Source organism: Hypomesus transpacificus, chromosome 17 (genome assembly GCF_021917145.1).
Source record: "Hypomesus transpacificus isolate Combined female chromosome 17, fHypTra1, whole genome shotgun sequence".
In the NCBI taxonomy this organism is placed as follows: domain Eukaryota; kingdom Metazoa; phylum Chordata; class Actinopteri; order Osmeriformes; family Osmeridae; genus Hypomesus; species Hypomesus transpacificus.
The window spans coordinates 11,348,012-11,370,897 of record NC_061076.1 but is presented as its reverse complement, the minus strand read 5'-3'; positions in this window follow the sequence as shown (position 1 = coordinate 11,370,897).

Below are 22,886 nucleotides of genomic sequence, written 5' to 3'. Positions count from 1 at the left end.
ATTCATTTCCATTCAGTATTCCTCTTTTGTTTTGGCAAGAAATTTACAATTTCTGTAGGTAAGGGCCCATTAGCAATACCACAGAAAGATTTTTTTACCATGATGAGGATCCATTAGTCATTGAAGGTTCACTGTATCTAATAGTCTACTCCAACAACGCTTATTGTGTGAGTACGGAACAATTACGTCTTGTGCTCGCCTTGATATCATAAAGGTTATAAGCAGGTAGGTAGGCTGTATAACTCATAATTTATAAATTCACATTTTGGGGATAATAAACACGTGGTGTAATTTTTTTAAGTAATTTCATATTTAATAACTATATCATCTGCGCTACAACCAAAGTGAACAAACCGGACAACAAATATGGTGCCTATTATTGTTCAAACTTGTTGGCGGCAATCTGGGAAATTTAGTTTTCTTTTTAACTCGTTATTTTAAACATCTTTGTCAACAATTAAAATATACATACAATCCATAAATTATCAATACTCGTCAAGTCAACATTTAACTGTCTTTATATGTAACCTTCACTTAGCATTATTTTACATCATCTTTGAAAGTGGTTCCGAAATTATGTGAAGTGTCAAAATTTGTGTAAATACAAAGTCCCAGGCAGGGAGTTGTATTTAGTCCCAGGTTAAATCTTTAACAATAAATGTAAGTTAAAAAAAAAGTAGTATAAGGAATTTAGCCACGATGTACACAAAATCAAATTCTATGCATTTGACCTTTTCATGTCTCTGTGAAATGTGTGCCTGACACAAGGTCTAGTCCAGCAGGGTGAAAATGTAAATGCTGTCATAGGACTACACCAAATACATAATTGGAAAGTTCTTGATCAGGAGAGTAACACAATGCCAGTCTGAAGGCTCTACTTGGTTCCTGATGTGAAATATGGATATCTGAACTTGGACTTTTAGCCCAAAATGGTGGTGCTAGGTGGTGCTGTTTTGTCCCCTGTTGGTACTGGGGGTTAGGAGTTTGAGTTCCTTTATGGTAAATAGTCATGGCTTGGTACAGTGAATAATTGGGGTTAGTTAAACACAATCGTTCAATTTCATAACCATAGTCCCAACAGATGTTAAAATGTATGAGTTGTGTGTGCCTGCAAGGGGTGTTCCTCCAATTACCACGTAGAAGTTGCACGCCACTTCACAGAAGGTGCCATCTGGTCTGTTGGACAGTGGATAGTGTGAAGTAAGCAGTTGATTTCCAGACAGATCCACGAGTGTGTCACACATTGTACCAGAGGCAGCGCCGTCCTATTCACATGTTAGAGCACTAGAGCTGTGCATATTTAAATAATAGAATCAATGTCCACTTCTAGTTTAATTAAAACTTTGAGAAGATTAACATCCATCAGAGGACCAGTGAAACAGTTCCACTCAGATCAAGGTACTAATTTAAAAGGAGTCTGCAAAGAGCTGAAGATAAATACAGAATACATAGTTATAGACCTTCAAGACCAAAGCTGTTCATAGATCTTCAATTCCCCCATGTGTCACATATAGGAGGAGCATGAGAGAGAATGATTGGAGTTGCCCTTCGCATCTTGGATGCCATGTTACTTCAAAAGCTTCAACAGTACTCACTAGCTGGGTTTCTTTCACAATAACTTTTGCCCCTGTCAGAATAGTCATAGTGGTATAGGCTACTGTAATGACACGTTATACCAGGCGAGCAGTGTGCTGTCTATTCATTTAGACTGGAAAAAGTTTATTGCAATGTATAATTTTTATACCTGTGTTGTATTGATGTGTTTTGTCACTGGGGTCTTGCACGTAGTTCAAAAAGATCTTAATATAACCTAGAATATTTGGAACCCCAAATAGGCTATTAAGAATAGCTTGGTCAGATTACACGTGCTAAGTAGGATCTTTGTCTCATCATTCTAATACGTTTTTGGATCGAGGTTTGGCTCATATGGTTGCATTTCTCTGCATATCTCTGATAAAATAATTTGACATAAATGTTAAATTTTACTTGTGTTGTTTATTAAGATGTTTTTGCTGCAAAGCTGCTGGTGAAGGTCTCCCCGGCTTTATCAGGGCTGTTTGGGAAGCTGACCACCTCCATTTCTATATCATTCTGAAAACCAACACAGTGAGTCAAAGATAAAACAAATAATTGATTAACAGAGATACTAAATTCATAAAAAACTAACCTCCTGAGTCAAGCCATAATAACTATTATAAGTGTTGATTATCCCTCACAGTGTTGATGCAGTAAACGTTCCCCTGTTTTCACCTAAGGAATTTGAGAGATTTTGCAATGCAATGTCTCCATTATAAAAACAAAATATAGCTGTATATCAACTATTGGCATATTTTAATTTAATCGACAGATTTACCACTGTTGGGGGAAGAAAAGGGCAAGTTCTCTCGCCACCAATGTGGCTGTGTAAGGATGTACCAGACGGGATTGGATCCAAGCGCAGAGCGCAGGTTTATTAGAATAGTCGGACAGGCAAAGATCGGTACACGGTAGACAGAGCAATACAGGAGATCCAAAACGGAGTAAGACAAATAGCTAAGGTTAGTAACAGTAGACGTATTCTTAACAAGGCTAGGGCTGAACCGGAAAACAAGATCAAGACTTTGCACTAGACAATCCACAAACAGACACTTATAAACTAATACCAATCAAGACACAGGTGTAGCTGATTGTCCTGATATTCCGGGGATGCCGAGCGTGGCAGCCATTTACCAGCTGCAGAAGGCTCTGGCATTACAGGCTGGCAACCAGTCCTGTACTGGCCTTTCTGGATATTATTTTCTTGAGCTAACAAAAAGGCAATTGTTACAAAATTATGCAATCACACAAACATTATGGACTGTAATTAATTTGAGAGTGGTTAGCGGTCACAACATCAAAATAATTGGAAAGCGCTGGATCCTGAGCAGGGGTTAGTGGTAGGAGGCTGGGACCAGCGCTGGATACTGAGCAGGAGGCTGAGACCAGCACTGGATGCAGAGCAGGAGGTAGGGCTAGGAGGCTGGTAGGCAGGAAGCACACTCAGGATACCAGGGGTTGTGGACCTGAAAGGCAGGCTGATAAATAGCTGTTCTGCTTTGAGATTTAAGGATGAATCAGAATCAGAAGAATCAGAATCAGAAGGGATTTTATTCACCATGAATGTTTACACAAACAAGGAATTTACTTTGGCAGGGAGGTGCAAACATTAAACACATAGGAATATTGAAACTTAAATATGTGGACTAACTATACAAAAGGAGCAAAGTCTAGCTATTACTAAGGGGGGTCTAGCTAATACTAAGGGGAATAAAAAATAAAAAATAAGTAGCCATAATTTACAATTTAACATAAAAATACAGATAGTGCAAGAGAACGATACAATAGTGCAAATTGCAATGTGCAGGGTGTCATTGTGCAGATTGTGATTTAAAGTCAGTGTGAGTCCTTGGCCTTGTTAAAGTGGCCAACAGCAGATGGGAAGAAATTGTTCTTGTGGCGTGAGGTTTTGGTCTTGATGGACCGCAGCCTTCTGCCAGAGGGGAGTAGCTGGAACAGGGAGTGTCCAGGGTGGGAGGGGTCGGCCACAATCTTCCTCGCTCGCCTCAGGGACCTCGAGGTTGTTATGCCTACTCGGAGATCCGGGCCTCGACACTCCCTCTCTCCTGAATATTAGGGATGCGTAATGACGCGCACCTGTGTACCCGTTTGTCCTTGGCTGTAGCCAATTATGTTTATGTATTTAAGTAGTGAGTTTGTGTTTGTCATTTGTCGGTTATTGTCACGTTTTATGTTCAGAGAGCATGTTAGTCTTCTCTTGAGAGCTCTGCTGGATGCGAGCGTTAAATGTTGTTGTTCTGCATGACAAAAAGGCTACCTGAGTTAAGTGCTGTTTTGTTTTTGCCGATGGACATTCTGCATCTCCTGCATCATACACCTCCTGTTTTTTTTGTTCGACTCAACTACACGGTGACAGAGGTGTGCAGATCTTCGAGGGAAGGCAGATTGCAGCCGATCACCTGCTCAGCAGTGCGGATGATACGCTGCAGTCTTCTCTTGTCTTTGGCAGTGGCAGCAGCGTACCAGATGGTGATAGAAGAAGTGAGGATGGACTCAATGATGGCTGTGTAGAAGTGCACCATCATTGTCTTTGGCAGGTTGAATTTCTTCAGCTGCCGTAGGAAGTACACCCTCTGTTGTGCTTTTTTGGTGAGGGAGCTGATGTTCAGTTCCCACTTGAGGTCCTGGGAGAGGATGGTGCCCAGGAAGCGGAAGGACTCCACAGTGTTGACTGGGGAGTCACTCAGGGTGATGGGGGTGAGTGGGGCTGTGTTCTTCCTGAAGTCCACAACCATCTCCACTGTCTTAAGAGCATTGAGCTCTAAGTTGTTCTGGCTACACCAGGTCACCAGGTTGTCAGCTTCCCAACTGTAGTCAGACTCGTCCCCGTCAGAGATGAGCCCAATGAGGGTGGTGTCGTCCGCAGACTTCAAAAGTTTGACATACGGATGACTCGAGGTGCAGCTGTTGGTGTACAGGGAGAAGAGCAGAGGAGAAAGGACGCAGCCCTGAGGAGATCCGGTGCTGATGGACCGGGAGTCAGAGACTTGTGTTCCCAGCTTAACGCACTGCTTCCTGTCAGACAGGAAGTCTGTGATCCACCTGCAGGTGGAGTCGGGCACGTTCAGCTGGGAGAGCTTGTCCTGGAGCAGGGCGGGGATGATGGTGTTGAAGGCAGAGCTGAAGTCCACAAACAGGATCCTGGCGTAGGATGCTGGGGAGTCCAGATGCTGTAGTGTGAAGTGGAGGGCCATGTTAACGGCATCATCCACCGACCTGTTGGCTCTGTAGGCAAACTGCAGTGGGTCCAGGAAGGGGTCTGTGATGGATTTGAGGTGTGCCAGCACAAGGCGCTCAAAAGACTTCATTACTACAGAGGTCAGGGCGACGGGTCTGTAGTCATGTTGGCCTTGGCTTGAGACAGGCTGGCACATGGCATGTCTCCAGGGAGGTGTTAAAGATGTTTGCAAACACAGGAGACAGCTGGTCAGCGCAGTGCTTGAGGGTGGCAGGAGAGACAGAGTCCGGCCCAGCTGCTTTGCGGGGTTTCTGCATCTTGAAAAGTCTGTTAAATTCACCCTCCTGAATGGAGAGAGTCATCAGGGGTAGTTCAGGACTGTCCAATTGTCTCCATAAAATCTGCAGTAGAACTTGTTCAGGTCGTTGGCCAGGCGGGAGTGGTTGGTGGAGTGGGGGGCTCTGGGCTTGTAGTTGGTGATTTGCCTGAGCCCCCTCCAGACAGAAGCAGAGTCGATAGCAGAGAACTGACGCTTCAGTTTCTCAGAGTACAGTCGTTTAGCCTCTCTCACCGCCTTGCTAAACCTGTTCTTCGACTCCTTGAATCTGTCTCTATCCCCACTCCTAAAAGCTTCTTCCTTCCCTGACCTCAACCTTCCCTGAGAACCAGGGCTTGTCGTTGTTGAAGCTCACCCTGGTGCGTGTTGGTATACAGCAGTCCTCACAGAAGCCTATGTATGATGTCACAGCCTCAGTGAGTTCATCCAGACTATTGGTAGCAGTTGTGAACATATCCCAGTCAGTACAGGTCTGGTCATAATAAACACTGATAAACATTGGATATGTCTAAGCATATAATACAGATGGATGTTCCTACATGTAACTGAATGCAAAAAAGTGACTAACAACGTCAGCATCAACCCAATAACTAACAACGTTAGCTAGCATCAAAGAGAACTCTGACGGCCTTATCAGTCATTAATTAAAAACTCGCAAAACAAATTACTTTGCAAACAACTTTTGACTTCTAAAACGACCATATTCTAGTAATAAAATACAAAAAGCTTGCTACATAAAGTACCTGTTTTGTTTGATGACTGCTCATGCATTTCGGATATAAATTGTGATTTGCGCGATTGTATATTTCTGAATGCCATGGAAACACTCTTGACAAGACCCGAAGTTACACAAACTCTCTTCATTCGGATACGTCATTTCATGATAAAGAGCCGAAGTTGCACGAACTCTCTTCATTCGTGTACGTAATTTCCTGATTTTTTATCCGGTGGTGTCCCAAGGAACCGGGACCACGTTATTCCTCACTTGCTAACCGTAACCATGACGCGTTGCTAAGACAATGGAGGCGTATGAAGTGATTTAAAGACGTTAGCCTTACTCCGGCTCTAGTGTGTGGTAAATGTACACTACCTGGTTCTTAGATAATTAGCGAGTATCGCTATTGAATCATTACCGAACTGACATAAGCACCAGCCCAGAACAAGCACCTTGGATTTTTTGGTTTAAAAGGGGTGTGTGTTCGTGTATGTTGGGATATGTTATGTACCTTATCTAAATATTTTAATTAACGTTGGAGTTGATAGTTAAAACCTACAGTTTTGCACTTTAATTTGTAAGCCTTTGTTTGTTTGTCAATGACATATACAGTTTGTTGTTTTCAAAATAAAATCAACAGAAATGGTAAAAAAATAAATAATAATAATCGTTTCGATTAATCGAAAAAATAGTCTTCAGAATAATCGATAGAAAAATAGTCGTTAGTGGCAGCCCTACATGAATACAATAGAGGTTAGGACTTTTCTTTCTGTTAAACGCCCAACATGTTGCACAGAAATGTATACAAATCATTTTAGCTGCATTCAAGCCATTCATATTTTTTTTGTTATTTATCAAATTAAATATGCAAGTGAAATCTTTTTTTTACTTTCCTCTCTTAGGTGGAGGATTGTAATCCACGGAGGAATCGATCGACTGGTGGTTTTCCTGAAGGCTTGTAACAACAACAGAAGTGACATTGTAATGGACCTGTTTTTCGGAAGCAGTCGCCCAGTTTGGTGTCCCATCCAGAGTCAGATGTGACTATGGAGGGGAAAACAACGCCATTTGTCTGTTCATGGATGTCTTCCGAGGATCAACCCGAGGGAGCACTCATAATCAACGCATTGAAAGACTGGGGCGATGTCTGGAGAGGCGTGACAAAAAAAACGCAAGGTCCTACGTAGTGTGGTCAGGTCTGCTGAGTTTATCATCGACAGGAAGCTCCAAGCCCTACAGGACACCTACCACACACGATGCCTCAGGAAAGCTGGCAAGATTCTAAAAGACTGCTACCACCCAAGTTTCAGTCTCTACCCCACTGCGTTCAGGACAACAATTTCTATCCAAGGGCCAGCAGGTTTCTGAATGAACATTTACATAAACATTTCTCACAAGCCACTTTACATTGATGCATTTCACACTAGTCACTTTACACAGTCACTTTCAGCTACTGGTTGCACTATCAGTAATATTGCACTAACTGTACCCCACTTGTCTTAGGTTAGTATAGGTCTAAGGTTGGTATAGGTCATTATCTGTATTAGAGGTCTAATATATTGTATACTATTTTGTATATTTAGGTTTATAATTTATTATCATTTTTCTTTTAGCTTATCATAGATGTAATGTAAGTACTTATTATGTTATGCCAGGTTGCTTTGCATTCTCTTGTCCCAAAAATGTCAGTGCCCAGTCTGACTTTGTGGTGTTCTGTGTACCTGACAATACAAATTTAAATGGATGTCTACCACTCCTTGTTTACATATCTATATAGAAAATTAAGGAATCATTATTGCCAACAATGAAAGGCATCTTTGGGCTCTTCACTTCGTTCACCTGCCTCGTATAAAACGTGACCTAAGGACTGCCAGATACATGTCACCATTTTTTTTTTTTACAAGGTTGTCTGACAACAGTTGCAACATCAAACTGGTATCCAAGGTATATTTGGAGCAGCCTGTTCCAGGGGGTGGCTGACCAGGGGGCGGCTGCACTTGCCTTTGACTGGCTACAAAGAGTTGTGGTTCCCCTAAACCAATTTCAACCAAGTGACGAACAGTTGGAACACCTCAGGCAACACACAAATCGTTTTGGTGGAGATAGAGACAGTTTGGGAACTGATCAGGTCCTCAATGTCCTGTTAAATACAGTTCACACACATAATTTAACTGTTGTAATGACATATAGGCCTTGGAATGAGTAAGCAGTCTCAATCATGTCAATGTAATAAAGATGAGCAGACCAAATAACATTTTGTGTGTGTTTAATGTTATTGCATTATGTAACTGAAAATAGGATACAAAAAATAGGACAAACAATATTCAGCACTCCAAACGGATCAGCAGATCACATACATAACATTAGAAGATGAGTATCACGCCTTAGAAATTAGGGCTGTCCCCACTTAGTCGACTAGTCGATTTTCTGGTCGATATGCTCTTGGTCGACTAAGATTTTTTTTGTCGAGCTGCCATATAGTGTGAGATCTGATTCCTGCTTGTGTCATCATTGCTGAATTAACAAAATGTTCAACAGAAATTGTAAATTATATTATTTAAGACAAATAAACCAACTCTAAAAATATGTAATTTAAAAGAAAAGGTGTAAAAGGTATTTTTTTTACCCTTTCGTTAATCTGCGCTTTGTTTTGCTTTGATATTTTGCACGTGGCACGAGCACAATAGGGGTTATGCGCAACATTCTTCCGGGTTCTACAAAACAGATGTAACTACTTCCGGCCGGCCGCTTTTGAGGTAAACACAGCGTAGTAAAGGCCACCTACCATAGCCGGTGTTTAAAGGAGCTACCCTTAATTACAATTTCCCATGTACACAGGATTGCCAATCGGACTTCCAGAGCCCTGAGTAACCTGGGGAGTAGCCTTTTGTTTTGCTCGCAGACGATTAAAACTGTCAAACGAAGACTGTACCTGTAGAAGTCCAAGTGGACTCAAAGAATGCAGTGTTTGGCAATCAACTGCAACAACTACCAGTGTGACAGTATTTATTTACAGTTCAATTTTGTCGGTAGCGTAATCTTATACACCTGCTAACTTTAATGTTTTTTTTGGCCTAGTAGTAGGCTAGTAAACGTAATTCCTTCTAGGAACGATAGGTCCTAGCTATAGAAACCAGAATAATGATATGGATATGACACTAAATTAAAATGAGCTTCTTAAATTAATTTGCTGAATTCATATATTTCATTGATAACTTAGCACTGGTTGTGTAGCTATGTAGCCTACTGTTGTAGTTAATGTGTAGAGCTAGTGTTAGTGCTACCTCCTGGGAAACGGTCTAACGTTAGGCTATTATAACGTTATATGAACTCATCACTTTATTCCTGTCACACTTACCCAAATGTAGAGAGTAATACAACTTATAAAATCCTTGAACTTCCCTGTCAATATAAGTTATTTGGATCACCTAGCGCTGCAGATGTGTACAGAAGTGAGAAGCGGAAACGATTACATCTGTTTTCCGGTTCGAACGCTGAGCGCTCCGCATAACCCCTATTGGCTGCAGAGCTACAAACTCTGCCATAGCCTGCTTTGTCAGTGTTGTTGGTCAAAATGGCAAAGAAATCTGTAGTATGGCAGCATTTCATTAAAGTACATTTACAGAGTATCGGGTGACTAAAAAAAACTTTGAATGCAAACTCTGCCAACAACTGTTTATTTTTCATAGTTCGACGTCGAATATGATGTAAGCTACCACCTGAAAAACGTAAGTTGGTCTATCCCTACTTCGCTCATGCTAACACGCTGGGTTGAAAATTGAATATGCCTATTATAAGAATCACATCCAAATCGAATGAAATTATCTTCTCCGGCCAAGACAACAAAATCTCTCCCTGTTGCAACGTTCCCCACTCAGCTTCTAGCTACGTAAGTTCGCATGCTGCAAGTTCAGGCAGTGATAAGCGCGCTCTGATGATTTGCATGTTAAACAAACAATATTTTTCATTTGTTGTACATTGTAAGAGATACAAAATACCATTGGTATTCGGTTACAACAGGACTGGTGATACGAGTCTTATTATTAGTAGGCTAATAGCGGCTGAATCTGCAATGTCCAGCAGCCACTGAGACAGATCACGAAAAAAATGTTTTCAAAGTTCGATTACTCGATTTTCAGACGTTTTAGTCGAGTCTTGGTCGGCCAAAGAACATCTTAGTTGGGGACAGCCCTATTAGAAATCCATATATTTAAACAGAACAAAACACGTGTTCATGTAAAATACAATGAATTTACGACTACATTTAGCTCCCCCAAACGGATCTGCAAAAACTATTCTAACCTATTCCAAGCTATACCTTTTAAAGTTGTCATAAGTCTCGCCCAGAGGTAAGTATAGCACCAGCGCGTGTAACGGGTATGTAACGGACGTTACATTCCCTAGGATGTCCTTAGGACGTTATTAAAGTTCCTAAAAGGTCACAATTTAGACATTTATTTTTTAACTTTCAGGGGACGTTCCAGGAACGTCCCTGGTTGGTTATGATACGACGTTATGTAAAAAAAGTTCGGGGACATTCAGGACGTTCCTGGAACGTCCCAGGAACGTCCCTGGTTGGTTATGATACGACGTTATGTTAAAAAAAATCGGGGACATTCGGGACGTTCCAGGAACGTCCCAGGAACGTCCCTGGTTGGTTATGATACGACATTATGTTAAAAAATTTCGGGGACATTCGGGACGTTCCAGGAACGTCCCAGGAACGTCCCTGGTTGGTTATGATGTGACATTATGTTTAAAACTTTTGGGGGGTTCCAGAACGTCATTCGTTGGTCATAACGTAACCATCTAAATTCCGAACTGATATTTTCGCTTGTGTGTCATTCTGTGATGTGAAATTGCTCGAGCTATAGCCTACTGTCACTCTGGAAACTGTACAGTATTAAATCAATTGTTTATGTACGGTACCAATAACTTGCATTTGAGCGAAGTAATACATTATAGTCATAAATAATTTGGGGATGTACTGAAACAAAACATTTAAGCTGGATCCAGCCTATCCAAGCACCAGCTGTGTCTCTAGAAATGTTCCTTGCGGACGTCACCGCTCGTGACGTGAACCCTGTTGTTGAGTGAAGTCGAAGTCGTTAAGAGACAGCAAAATGTTTTGATCCCGCATCCTTCATTTACAGCTATAATACCGTTCGATAATCAATTCATGTAGATATATCTTCAACTTAAGTTTTAGTGTTGATAGTTTAGTTCTTTGTTTTTGTGTTTTTATTAGTGTTTTTTGTGTAGTTGGCTAGTTTAGTGTAGGATTTAGCGCACTCCTGTGAACGTGGGCCGCCCGAAGGACAGAATTTGAGGTAAATATGTTTTAATACAAACTTTAGCTCTACTATCTATGTATTTGTATGTTTATCCAACGTGAAATAGCCATATCGAAAATTAATGTGTATTAATTTCTAGCCAATTTGAGTTGGCACTAGTTTTCGAAGTCGGCTAAATTGAGACGTCGTACAGTATCATCTTAATTTGTACAGTAGTTAACAATGTTCTCGATAGCACTAACTAGCTAGCTTTAAATCGGATGCCTACACAGTGGTGTCGTCTCTTTAAGGATACAGAAAATACAAAACAGCTGAAGCTACTTTTGGACAGGTGAAGGCTACAGCTCTAGCTAGTCAAGTAGCGTTAGCTCTACTGTACTATAGAGTAGCAAGCTACTTTTGGACAGTTAGACTAGAGCTACAATAAACCAAGACGTTTTGCAAGAAAAGTAGCACAATGATATGATACGTCGGACAAATGTTCACGATGAGTGGATGAAGGAAAGTTGATTAGCACTAGCTAGATGGTTGTAAATATCTGGATACTGAAGTTCAGGGAAGCTTTCCGTTTCACTTCATTTCATTTAGTCATTTAGCAGACGCTCTTATCCAGAGCGACTTACAGTAAGTACAGGGACATTCCTCCCGAGGCAAGTAGGGTGAAGTGCCTTGCCCAAGGACACACAACGTCATTTGGCACGGCAGGGAATCGAACTGACGACCTTCAGATTACTAGCCCGATTCCCTAACCGCTCAGCCACCTGACTCCCCTCACTCGTTACGGTCCTAAAAATGACTCCAGGAGCATATGGATTAATACACTTCCACTTAATGTTCTTTGCATTTGATCTGCTGTCTAACTGTAGCAGGTGTTGATTCCGGACGAACTGGTGGAGGACGATTAGGAGGAGTAGGGAGGGAATGAGGAGGGGTTGACAGAACTAAAATATAAGAAAATTAATTCAGGCTTTTAAAATGTATTTGAATAAAGTGTTTGTTCATACTATAATTCGTGTTTTTTCTTCTACAAGCATACACATAATAAGTTACAATACACAATACTTAGCAGCAGCCTGTTATACTTAAAGTTGATAAAAAAAAATAAAGATGTCAAATTACCTTGTTGAGTTTAAGTGAACACATTCAGTTTAGTTTTGCACTATAGACTAATATGCATTTTATACTTTGTATACAACAAATATCCATTAAATGCATAAATGTGACTATAAATTAAGGTTGAGAAATTGATTCTGCATTTGGTATGCGAAAGTTATCAGGACGTCGCAAGGGAACGTCCCCTTGACGTTGCAGACAAACGTCCCCTGAACGTCCCCTAAATGTTATGAGGACATTACATGGACGTCCCGGGGACGTTTGTCTGCGACGTCCCCAGGACTTTCAGGGGACCCTACAAAAAAACGTCCTGGGGACGTTCCCTTGCGACGTCCTGATAACATTCGGGGACGTTCAGGGGACGTCATTTTGTTAGCTGGGTAGCTGGCGCTAATCTAGCGATCCGGGTCACAGCACCAATGTAACGGGTATGTAACGGACGTGGTCTTGCAAGCAAACTCCGTCAGAGGTATCTGGCCTCACCGACCAGGAGTCAAACTCACCACCTCTGACTTGCCAAGCGCGACCACTACCAGCTACGCCAAAGGAAAGCTAGCTATTCATTGACGCGGGTGGCCCATTACATACCTGAGGAGTGAGTTTCACCAGTTCACACCGGCCACATTCACCCCTCAAACTCACTCCGGCCGGTTAGCTGATACTAACGTAGCGATCCGGGTCACGGCACCAATGTAACAGGTATGAAACGGACGTGGTCTTGCTCCACCAGGGCCGTCGTTCGCTGCCATCGGGAGTTGAACCTGCCACCTCTGGACTGTCAAGCGCAACCACTACCAGCTACACCAAAGAAAAGCTAGCTATTCATTGACGCGGGTGGATTTAAAAAGGGTCTAAAATTGCCACTGAATTGTACCCTCTTTAGTTACATTAATGATAGCATTGCAGGTTAATATAAGGTGTGCCCCTAAATTTTCTCCTTGCGCTCCAAAAATTTTCAGTCAGGGGCTACTGTGTTCCTGGTAAAAAAAAGTTAGTCTGGAGCTCTGGCCATACTCTCATCACAACCGCAAACTGTAGTATGGTTTTGTCGGTAAAAGTTATTAGCAATGCTAGCGTATCCTGTATCTAGCATCTGCCTTTCTCCAGTTCTTTCAAATAGATAATATAGACAGGCGTTAGCAATAGGCCAGACTGCTATTCGTTTTCTGGCTATTTTTTCGGAAGCTTCCTTTCTAATGCCGACTACAGCTAGTCCAGCTAGAGTCATTCGATGTGTTTAGAAACTTATTTAGCATTCTACCTATGCTACATACAGGAGAAGTTAGCATTGCTAATAACTGTTAGCGACAAAATCATACTGTACTTACAGCTTGCGGTTGCAATGTGCATACGGTCGGAACAGCACCTTTTTTTCAGGTTCAGCTTCTTAGCAAATCCTGCTTGAAATTGTCCAAGGTTGTCAAAACTGTCTTGGGTGAAATGTTTAGAGCAAATAAATAATTGAGGGTCGAACTTCGCCGGGATCTTCTCATAGACAAACAGCAGCCATGCCTGTCGAATGTTTGGCTCCTTGGGAAGACTATGAGTGTTAGCCTTCCCTGTACAGCCTGGAACACAGCATTTATGACCGTGGTCCATTTTCAATATCCTTGTTCAATAATTCAAAAGATTATTTTTAGAAGTAGCCTACACAGGGCTGCGCGCAGCTAAACTAGTATCGGAGATAGATGCTACCTCGGGCTGGTCTGGATGTAAATTTTTGGGCGTGACAAAGATACAGACCAGAGCCAAAAAGGCGGTCCTTGGACTGACGTCAGTCCGGTGGCTTTGTTGAAAAGCCAGTGTTTTACAGCCACATTTTTTCATTTTGAGATTTGCGTAGGAAAGTGGTGTCAATGGACTTTGAGGTTCACTGTATGTTCATTTTACCCACCGAACTGTCGTTATTTAAGGTAAAATCAGTTTTGCAATCAATCGCCCCTTTAAAAAAAAGCTGATAACTGATGTTTAAATATACAGTGCATTATGTACACTGCATAATATACTAACCCCCTTGGGTTAGAATATTAAGGTATGCCTACATAATCTAAATTGGCCAACTTTAGACATTTCATAAACAACGTGTTCAACTTTATGCATAATAGGCAAGCCCCCACCCCTCGCCCCTCGGCTTGAAGCAACGGCCCCGGTGGATGTAGGTGGTATTGCATTACGGTTAGGTTTCCGACTCTTCCGGTCTTTTTTATTCTATTAACTCCAGTCAACATTTACAAAACTATCTCCCCCAATAATTTTAGTTCGATTCTCGAACCTGGCTCATACTACTAGCTTTTTCATAGAATAATTTTTCCAGATTTTTGCCAAGTTTGAGACCAATCCGAAATGGGTAAACTAGCCCCCCATTTATTTGCTTACGTCAATAAAAGTTGCTTGCAAATGTGCCCGCGGATACTAACAGGGCACGAGCACCAAAGTTCACATTGGCCGATAGCCGATTTACATTGAGCTGAATGAGCCATAGACTTATATTGAATGGGCATAGGGAGAAATGGCTTGAGTTGCCTGCCTTGTTGTGGCAAGTTTAGCACATCATTGTCACACATAAATGAAATGTTGTTAATATAGTTTATTCCCGTTATTTAAAAATGGATTGGATATTTCGTAAAAACGTTTATGACATGATGGCAAAGATACTATGTTAAGCGCGAGCATAGATTGTTGACATGTCTATCTGGAGCAAAGACGAAGATTAATACTGTAACTGTTAACCACAATAGGAAATGATATATATTTAAATAATATTAGTCTTGCCTTCAGAAGCTTTTGTTAAACACACCCATTATTCTTTTTTTGATCGTGCCAGACTGCTTTTGTGGGACAATGAAGGTCCTCAGTGACTATGTTTCACCCCCACTTACATCTGATGGTAAAGTCTTGTAGCCTATATGGTTCTATGAATATGCCCCTTTCAAAGGCAAATGTTCAATAAAGTATATTTTAGACACACTTCTCAAGCTTTTATTTATTACATTATTAACATGTCTTGTTAGATCACGTTATATCCATTAATAGACGTTTGGTTTTCTAGGTTGAACATATAAAACACAGGCCACATTTCTACACTGATGATAAATTGAAGGCAGTGTGAATTTCGTGGCATTTCGTTTGACTATAAAGTTGACAGTAAGCTATGGTAAGTCTGCATTATGGAAGATTTCGGTTACCTAAATAACTATTAAGCTTTCTTTACCTGGCGAGAACAACGAAGGAGCTGTTCATGTTTTACATTTACATTTAGTCATTTAGCAGACGCTCTTATCCAGAGCGACTTACAGTAAGTACAGGGACATTCCCCCCGAGACAAGTAGAGTGAAGTGTCTTGCCCAAGGACTCAACGTCATTTTGGCACGGTGGGGAATCGATCCGGCAACCTTCTGATTACAAGCCCGACTCCCTCACCACTCAGCCATCTGACTCCCATCTGATGTTAACAGTTTATTTCATCCGATACAATGCATTGGAAATCATACTCATATCACTAAGAAAAAAAGCAACATATGTGATGAGTTCCATCTAGAATAGCCCTATATTTAGCCCTATAGCCCATTTCTAAAAAACAAGTAGAAGGAATACTATACAGTGACAGAATACATTTCCGTTAAGTTTGCATCATGTCTCTGATTCTTATCGGACTTTCTGCCCATAGATTCTGCCTTAGCTCACACGCTCGGAACCATGTAAATCTATGCTCGCGATTGGTTGCCGCAAAGTATGACGTGTACAGCTAGTTGCAAGCGTGCACGAGGTCTCGGAGCTAGGGAAAAAAAGAACCACTGTTTAAAGCTAGACCGGAAGATACGGAAGTGGAAATATGGCCGCGCCCGGTCTCGCTCTCTCGCTTGCCTCACTCAAGCCCCCACCCCTCGCCCCTCTGCTTGAAGCAACGGGCCATATATGGGGCAATACATTCCTTTGATTCTGATAAAAACACCTATTGGTTTTGAGCAAGAGTAAAAAAGTTCTCCATGTGGAATCCTGCAGTTATGTTTTTATTAGTGTTTAAAGTTAGCACTAGTTCTTTCATCGCGTAATTATATTTTGATTATGAGTGATGAGGAAATCATCACGTGCTTGCCGCTAGACCAATAAAGTGGCCGCTATTTGTAACAACATTTAAAGAGTCCAAGATGTTTTCTCCATCAATCTCGTAAATATCAAGTAGCAAAAACAAGGAAATTAAGGCCAGACCTTCAAAACTACGTGGTAAGGATTTTAAACAATGCTATATGCTTCTCACGTCCATAAAGAAAGAAAAAACTAAGTATTTTACACGGTGGGATACATTCAGAAACCGGGCCAAACGGTGGCTTGGCTTGCAGGGTGAGAATCAGAAAATAGCGGAAACTTACAAACATTGTCTCGAAGTTGACAATGTTCCCGAAGACACTGGGTTTCACTCCACTTGCTACAGGCGTTTCATTGACATTTATGGCAAAGGCAAAAGAAAGGCATTTTCTGTTGCTTGTGAGAAAGATGAATACCTGACTGCATTTACAAATATGGGTAGCAGTTTTAACCTGGACCAGTCTAACTTTGTTCATGTTCAATTATTTTACTGTCAGATGCACAGAACAACACAAGGTCAGACTGGGCACTGAAATTCTTAAGACAAGACAACGTAAGCACCTAGCATAACATAACATATAAGTACACAGAACATAAATTACATCTATGATAAGCTTAAATAAGTAAACCTCCTAAATATTCAGATCAATATCAAAATAAAATATACTAAACCCTAAATACACATAATATCCTATTGCTAACCCTATAAACCTATCGACCAATTATTTGTTTGTAAACAATCGGGATGCGCGCGCAATGTGGTTGCAGAAAACCGGGAAATGATAGCATTTAAAATGGCAAAAGGATCACACGGATAATACAAATTCTTAGATTTAAAAAGACCAAAAGGATCGAGGAGAACAGCCTTTAGAAGAGAAAGCGATTATCCATTGATCTGTCGCATCAGAATTTTGATTTGTGTCACGAAAGTCTTGAAATTTGAGTGAGAATGTCGCCCGGTACAGACCGCATAGACGAGCGGCAACCAAGTGTCTTCACGCCATGTCACAAAGTTCCTAATTTAACAGTTTTACAGTAAATTCTACATCTAAAAAGTCGAGCAGGGCTGCTTTCAAGAGATATGGGAATTCTGCTTTTAGCCAGCTGGTCCGATTATTTTTCTGATTTGTTTAAACTGGCAATCTGAGTGAGACTGCGTCCCCGTTACACTGTTTTGACGTTACCCTCAGTCAGACTCGCTTACTGGCAGTGTGCACAATGTTGTATTTCACTCCATTCTACCCCAAAAACGTCAGGGAGGACTGTCTAATGTAGATACAAGCCAGATGAAGATAGTCAGCATCTCGTTTTTCTTTAACCAAGCCTGTTTTATTTGTCATTTGCATGAGAAAGCGACCTCCGTTAGCCAGGCTAATTTTGCCCGATCACTTGGTCAGACTATTTAAGGTTATCCAGGGTCAAGTGACTTTTGTGCATAGACAAGTAAAACGTAAATGTATTTGTCCAAAGGCCAAGAGCCTCAAAAAGTTAATATCAAGCCCTGCAATCCAGTGGCCAGAGATATATGATGACCTGATTGACACTCCAAGTGTAAAAGAATGGGGAGAAGTTCGTCTTTTGCAACCAACATGCGCAGTTGAGCCTGCTTGACAGTTGTGTGACGTAGGGTGATAATTGGTCTATTCTAAACTAAGTGAAGTACAGTGAAGTACAATAGTGCAATGTTACTAATAGTACAACCAGTAGCTGAAGTGACAGTGTGTAAAGTGGCTAGTATGAAGTGAATGTCCACATCAATGTCCAATCCGAAGCCGGATGGCCCTTGGATACAAACTGTTGTCCAGTCTGCGTGTTGTTAAGGAAGAATTCGAGTGGCACTGTGTAGATCTGAATAGTCAAGGGATATGGTTTTAATACAATTTATTAGACTATACAATTACATAAACAAAGCTTTGCTGATCAGTCACAACAAAGGAGGTGCCATCCACACAGGTCGTTCCCAGGAGTGATGCCAACCATCACACATGCACTGCCTTATATAAACTTAAAATCAAATGGCATTCTATAAGGTCAATCAATCAATGTAGCAAACTCCGTGATTGGCTAACTCAACTTAGTGACAGTTTGAAACAATACATCTCCGGTGTGTCCCAAAGTTCTTTGATGTCACAGCTCTCTTCAGAGCAGTAGATAATAAAGCCACAGGGGTTGACCAGTCAAATGGTCAACTTTCCTTTGTGTGACCATCTTCAAACAATACTTGTAATTAACACAAACAATGAAACAGGACACAGTCCTTCTAGCCAAAGTTCAGAGCAACTGTCTCATTGACCCCTTACAGTAACCAGAGGACAGAAGGCCATATAAAATGCTTCACCCATCCCCCAGGGCAAGCTGCCCACAGAGCCATCAGCACCTCACATTCCTTTGAACTCAACTTAATTATCTTCCCTTCCTGTCTCTTACCAATGAACATAGAAGATTATAGATTTCATACACATACATCTATGCATATGACCAACATTTCCATTACAGTGTGCGCGACCGGATGCTGCGGTAACGCCTGCCAGAAGGCAACAAGGTAAAGAGACTGAAGGATGGGTGGTAACAGTCTCTTAGAATCCTGCCAGCTTTCCTGAGGCATCGAGTGTGGTAGGTGTCCTATAGGGCTGAGAGCTTCCTGCCGATGATGAACTCAGCAGAATGGACCACATTATATGGGGCCTTGCGGTCCCTGTCTATGCAGCTCCCATACCACACTGTGATGCAACCGGTCAGAATGCTCTCTATAGTGTATCTGTAAGAGTTAGTGAGGATGACTGAGTCCATGCCAAACTTCTTCAGTCTCCTCAGGAAGAAGAGGCGTTTACGGGCCGCTTTGACCACCTTGTGAACAGACCAGGTGAGATCATTGCTGATGTTCATCCCCGAGAATCTTGAAGCAGCTGACCTTCTCCACTTCGGATCCGTTGATGTGTAGGGGTGCATGCTCCTCCTCTTGCCGCCTCCTATAGTCCACAATCTTCTCCTTGGTCTTGCTGACGTTGAGAGAGAGGTTATTGTCCTGACACCATGATGAATTACTTTGCAACTACTTTGCAAATATGTGTGCCACCTGTATGGCCACTCATCTGCCAAAACCGTGAACGATGCAAGATACAAAGCATTCTGCATGGCATCGTCAGCTTTGCCAGAACTATCCATGCCCCCGACAAGTGACTCTAAGAGACTGTTACCACCCATCATTCAGTCTTTTTTTTCCCTGTTGCTTTCTGGCAGGCAATACCGTAGCATTTGGTCTCTCACATGCAGACCGGACAACAGTTTCTTTCCAAGGACCATCAGGCTTCTGGATGAACATTAATATGGACACTGATACACTTCTCACTAGTCACTTTACACACTGCCACTTCCAGCTACTGGTTGCACTATCAGCTATATTGCACTATTGTACTTCACTTGTCTTAGGTTAGCTTGGGTTTATAAGGTTAGTATAGGTTATTATGTGTATTGTGTATTTAGAGGTTTACTATACTGTATTGAATATTGCATATTATTATATATTAGGATATAATATACTTATTATATTTTTGCTTATCATAGATGTAATCTATGTTCTGTGTACTTATATGTTATGTCATGCCAGGTTGCTTTGCGTTGTCTTGTTCTAAGAATTTTTCAGTGATCAGTCTGGCCTTTTGTTGTTCTGTGCATCTGACGATAAAATACTTTCCCCTGAAAGTGTGTTGCAGGTAGTCCACTGCAGTTGCAAACAAGACAAATGTGAATCTGGAAGATGTTCCTGTATGTCTGCAAGACTTTCTTGTATTGATTTGTTGGTGCCAAAATTGTGCAAATGTTACCCAGGAAACAGAGGAAACGGCTACATGGGATGACAGCTCTGACTTTAGTGATAGGGATGATACTGATGGTAATGGATGAGACTGATGATTAGGGATAATACTGATGAGGAAAGATGTTAGTGATGAGTAGGGATGATACTGATTAGTAAAGATGTTACTGATGATTAGGGATGATACTGATGAGTAGGGATGATACTGATGAGAAAAGGTGTTACTGATGAGTAGGGATGATACTGATGATTAGGGATGATGCTGATGATTAGGGATGATACCGATGAGTAAAGATGTTACTGATGATTAGGGATGTTACTGATAAGTAGGGAGAACACTGATGGGTAGAGATGATTCTGATGTGTAGGGATGACACTGATGAGTAGGGATGATACTGATAAGTAGGGATGATTCTGATGAGTAAGGATGATTCTGATGAGTAAAGATGATTCTGATGAGTATGATACTGACGAGTAGGGATAATACTGATGAGTAAAGATGTGCTGTGTTGTATTTTAGGTTGTTTTTGAGCAGTAATTAATCTATTGTAGAATTGTCAAATGTTTGGCATTATTCAGAATTAAGTGACGGGGTAGTATTTTGAGTCATTTCAGCCAACTTGGGCCAGTGTGCTTCTTTCCTTTTATCTTTCTGTGATTACAGTGTGCCTACTGAACATTTTGATGTATAAAACATAAGTTTAGCTAAATTTACAATGTGTATGTTTAATTTTGCTTGGTGCCAATCCATAAAGTATAAGCATATTTTCTAAACATTTACCATATTTCATGGTCTACATTCACACTTGAGTATATTAATGCACCAATACTTGTCTTACATGTTCAGGTACATGTATAAATGACAGTTTGAGAACTATTTTGTGTTGCTAAAATGAATAAAAATAAAGTTACAGTTTTAGATTTACGATCATATACATTTATGGATTGTGACAAAAAACTGCAGGATATTTTTAACTATTAACATAAAGTCCATTAGGGTGTTGTCTATGCAAAAATCCATTTAAAAAGTAGTGCCCAGGTGTGGGAACGAAAATCACTTTCTAGCCACTTTTTCCTAGTTCACCTTATGGCTTATAACTATATGTGACTCTGTAGCCTACACATAGGCCTACAATTTGTTTTTGTAGTCAACAAGACGAGCATTTCATGGCAAACTATTCAGTGTCATTCATTTTACGAAAATGATGCACCTCGACTTGGGAACAGGGATTAATGCAACCATAGCCGATAATGACTCAAGCGAAGAGCATGCAAAGAGATTGTAAATAATTGATGAAAGGTCATACACACATTTATTTAAGATTAGTTTTGGCATGACAAAGTATTATGCTGAAACTTTACAACCACCAAAGTATGAGCAAAAAAAGAAATCTGAGCTCTATGCCCCATGTATGGTCGAGGGGATCCAAACATTCAATAGCCTACCAAATAGGCAAAGGAATGCACCAGATATCTGGCCCACGGTACTGCTCAGGCAAGGCAACGCAACATAGCGGCATGGAGATTAAATCTGATCACATTATCTGGGCCATTAATAATGTGCGCTCCTTACTCAGGTGTAATTAATGGTACTCTGTTCCTTGCTCCATTAATTTACAACTCTGTTCAAACATGCTCTGACTAAAGCTAGGTACACGCCACAAGATAATCGGGCTGATTTTGGGCCGATTTCCCCCTTCCGACAATCCTAGCTAATGTTCCGACAATCATAGGTAATGTCCCGACAATCCTAGGTTATGTCCCGATTATCTACAGATTATTTTATCAGATTTTCCCTTTATGTGAAGTGTGTTAAGAGTGGCTGAACTTGCTCGGAGGAACGTCGGAGCCGCTCCGAAATAATGATGTGTGAGGGGAACCCCGAGGACAAACACCACACAATATAGGATCAAAAAGGTAAAATTTAGGATTTTCTTGTCCTCATGTTTGTGGTCTCTCACATTTTAAAAATCTTTAAAGATGTTAAAAATATTTGTGTGTGTACCCAGCATAACACAGGTCTCTAGCCTCTATAGACTTGTCCTGCATGTTTGGGATGTTTCCCTGCTCCAACACACCTGATTCAAATGAATGGGTCGTTATCCAGCTCTGCAGAAGCCTGCTTATAACCATTCATTTGAATCAGGTGTGTTGGAGCAGGGAAACATCTCAAACATGCAGGACAGGGGTGCCCTGAGGACCAGGGTTGGGAACCACTACTACTGATAGGTTCCCATCCCTATCCTGGGGGGAAAAAAACTGACCCTGTACATTTTCATTTACTCTCAATTACATTAAAAGTATTTTGTACATTCCTTGTGTTGGATATTACTTGTATATTGCCATGGGTATTACGTGTTTTATTTCTTGAATAAGGCTACTGTCAGAAATACTAATCTATCAAGCATTGCACAGTCAGTCGGTGAACAAGTTTAAGAAAGTTTTATTGCTTGCGGCCGGCCCACAAGGAGACAAAACATCACGCCCCATTGTGCTACAAGTTTGTCTGCTAGCATGTTGCGCTAGCTAGCTATTTAAGCAGAACCGCTCTTTACAGTCATTGGTTAGGACAAAGGCATGCAAATGTTCCATTGTTCTTCTTCATTGGCTCCTTGCATAGACCTGGCGCGTGCGTGTGTGTGCGCCTTTTGACCCCTGTAAGCTTGACCACATGATTCACCCAACACAGATAAGGCCAGACATCTTTTATGGCGTCTCCAGTAAGACAGAGTGGTCGGCCCAGGTCACCTTGT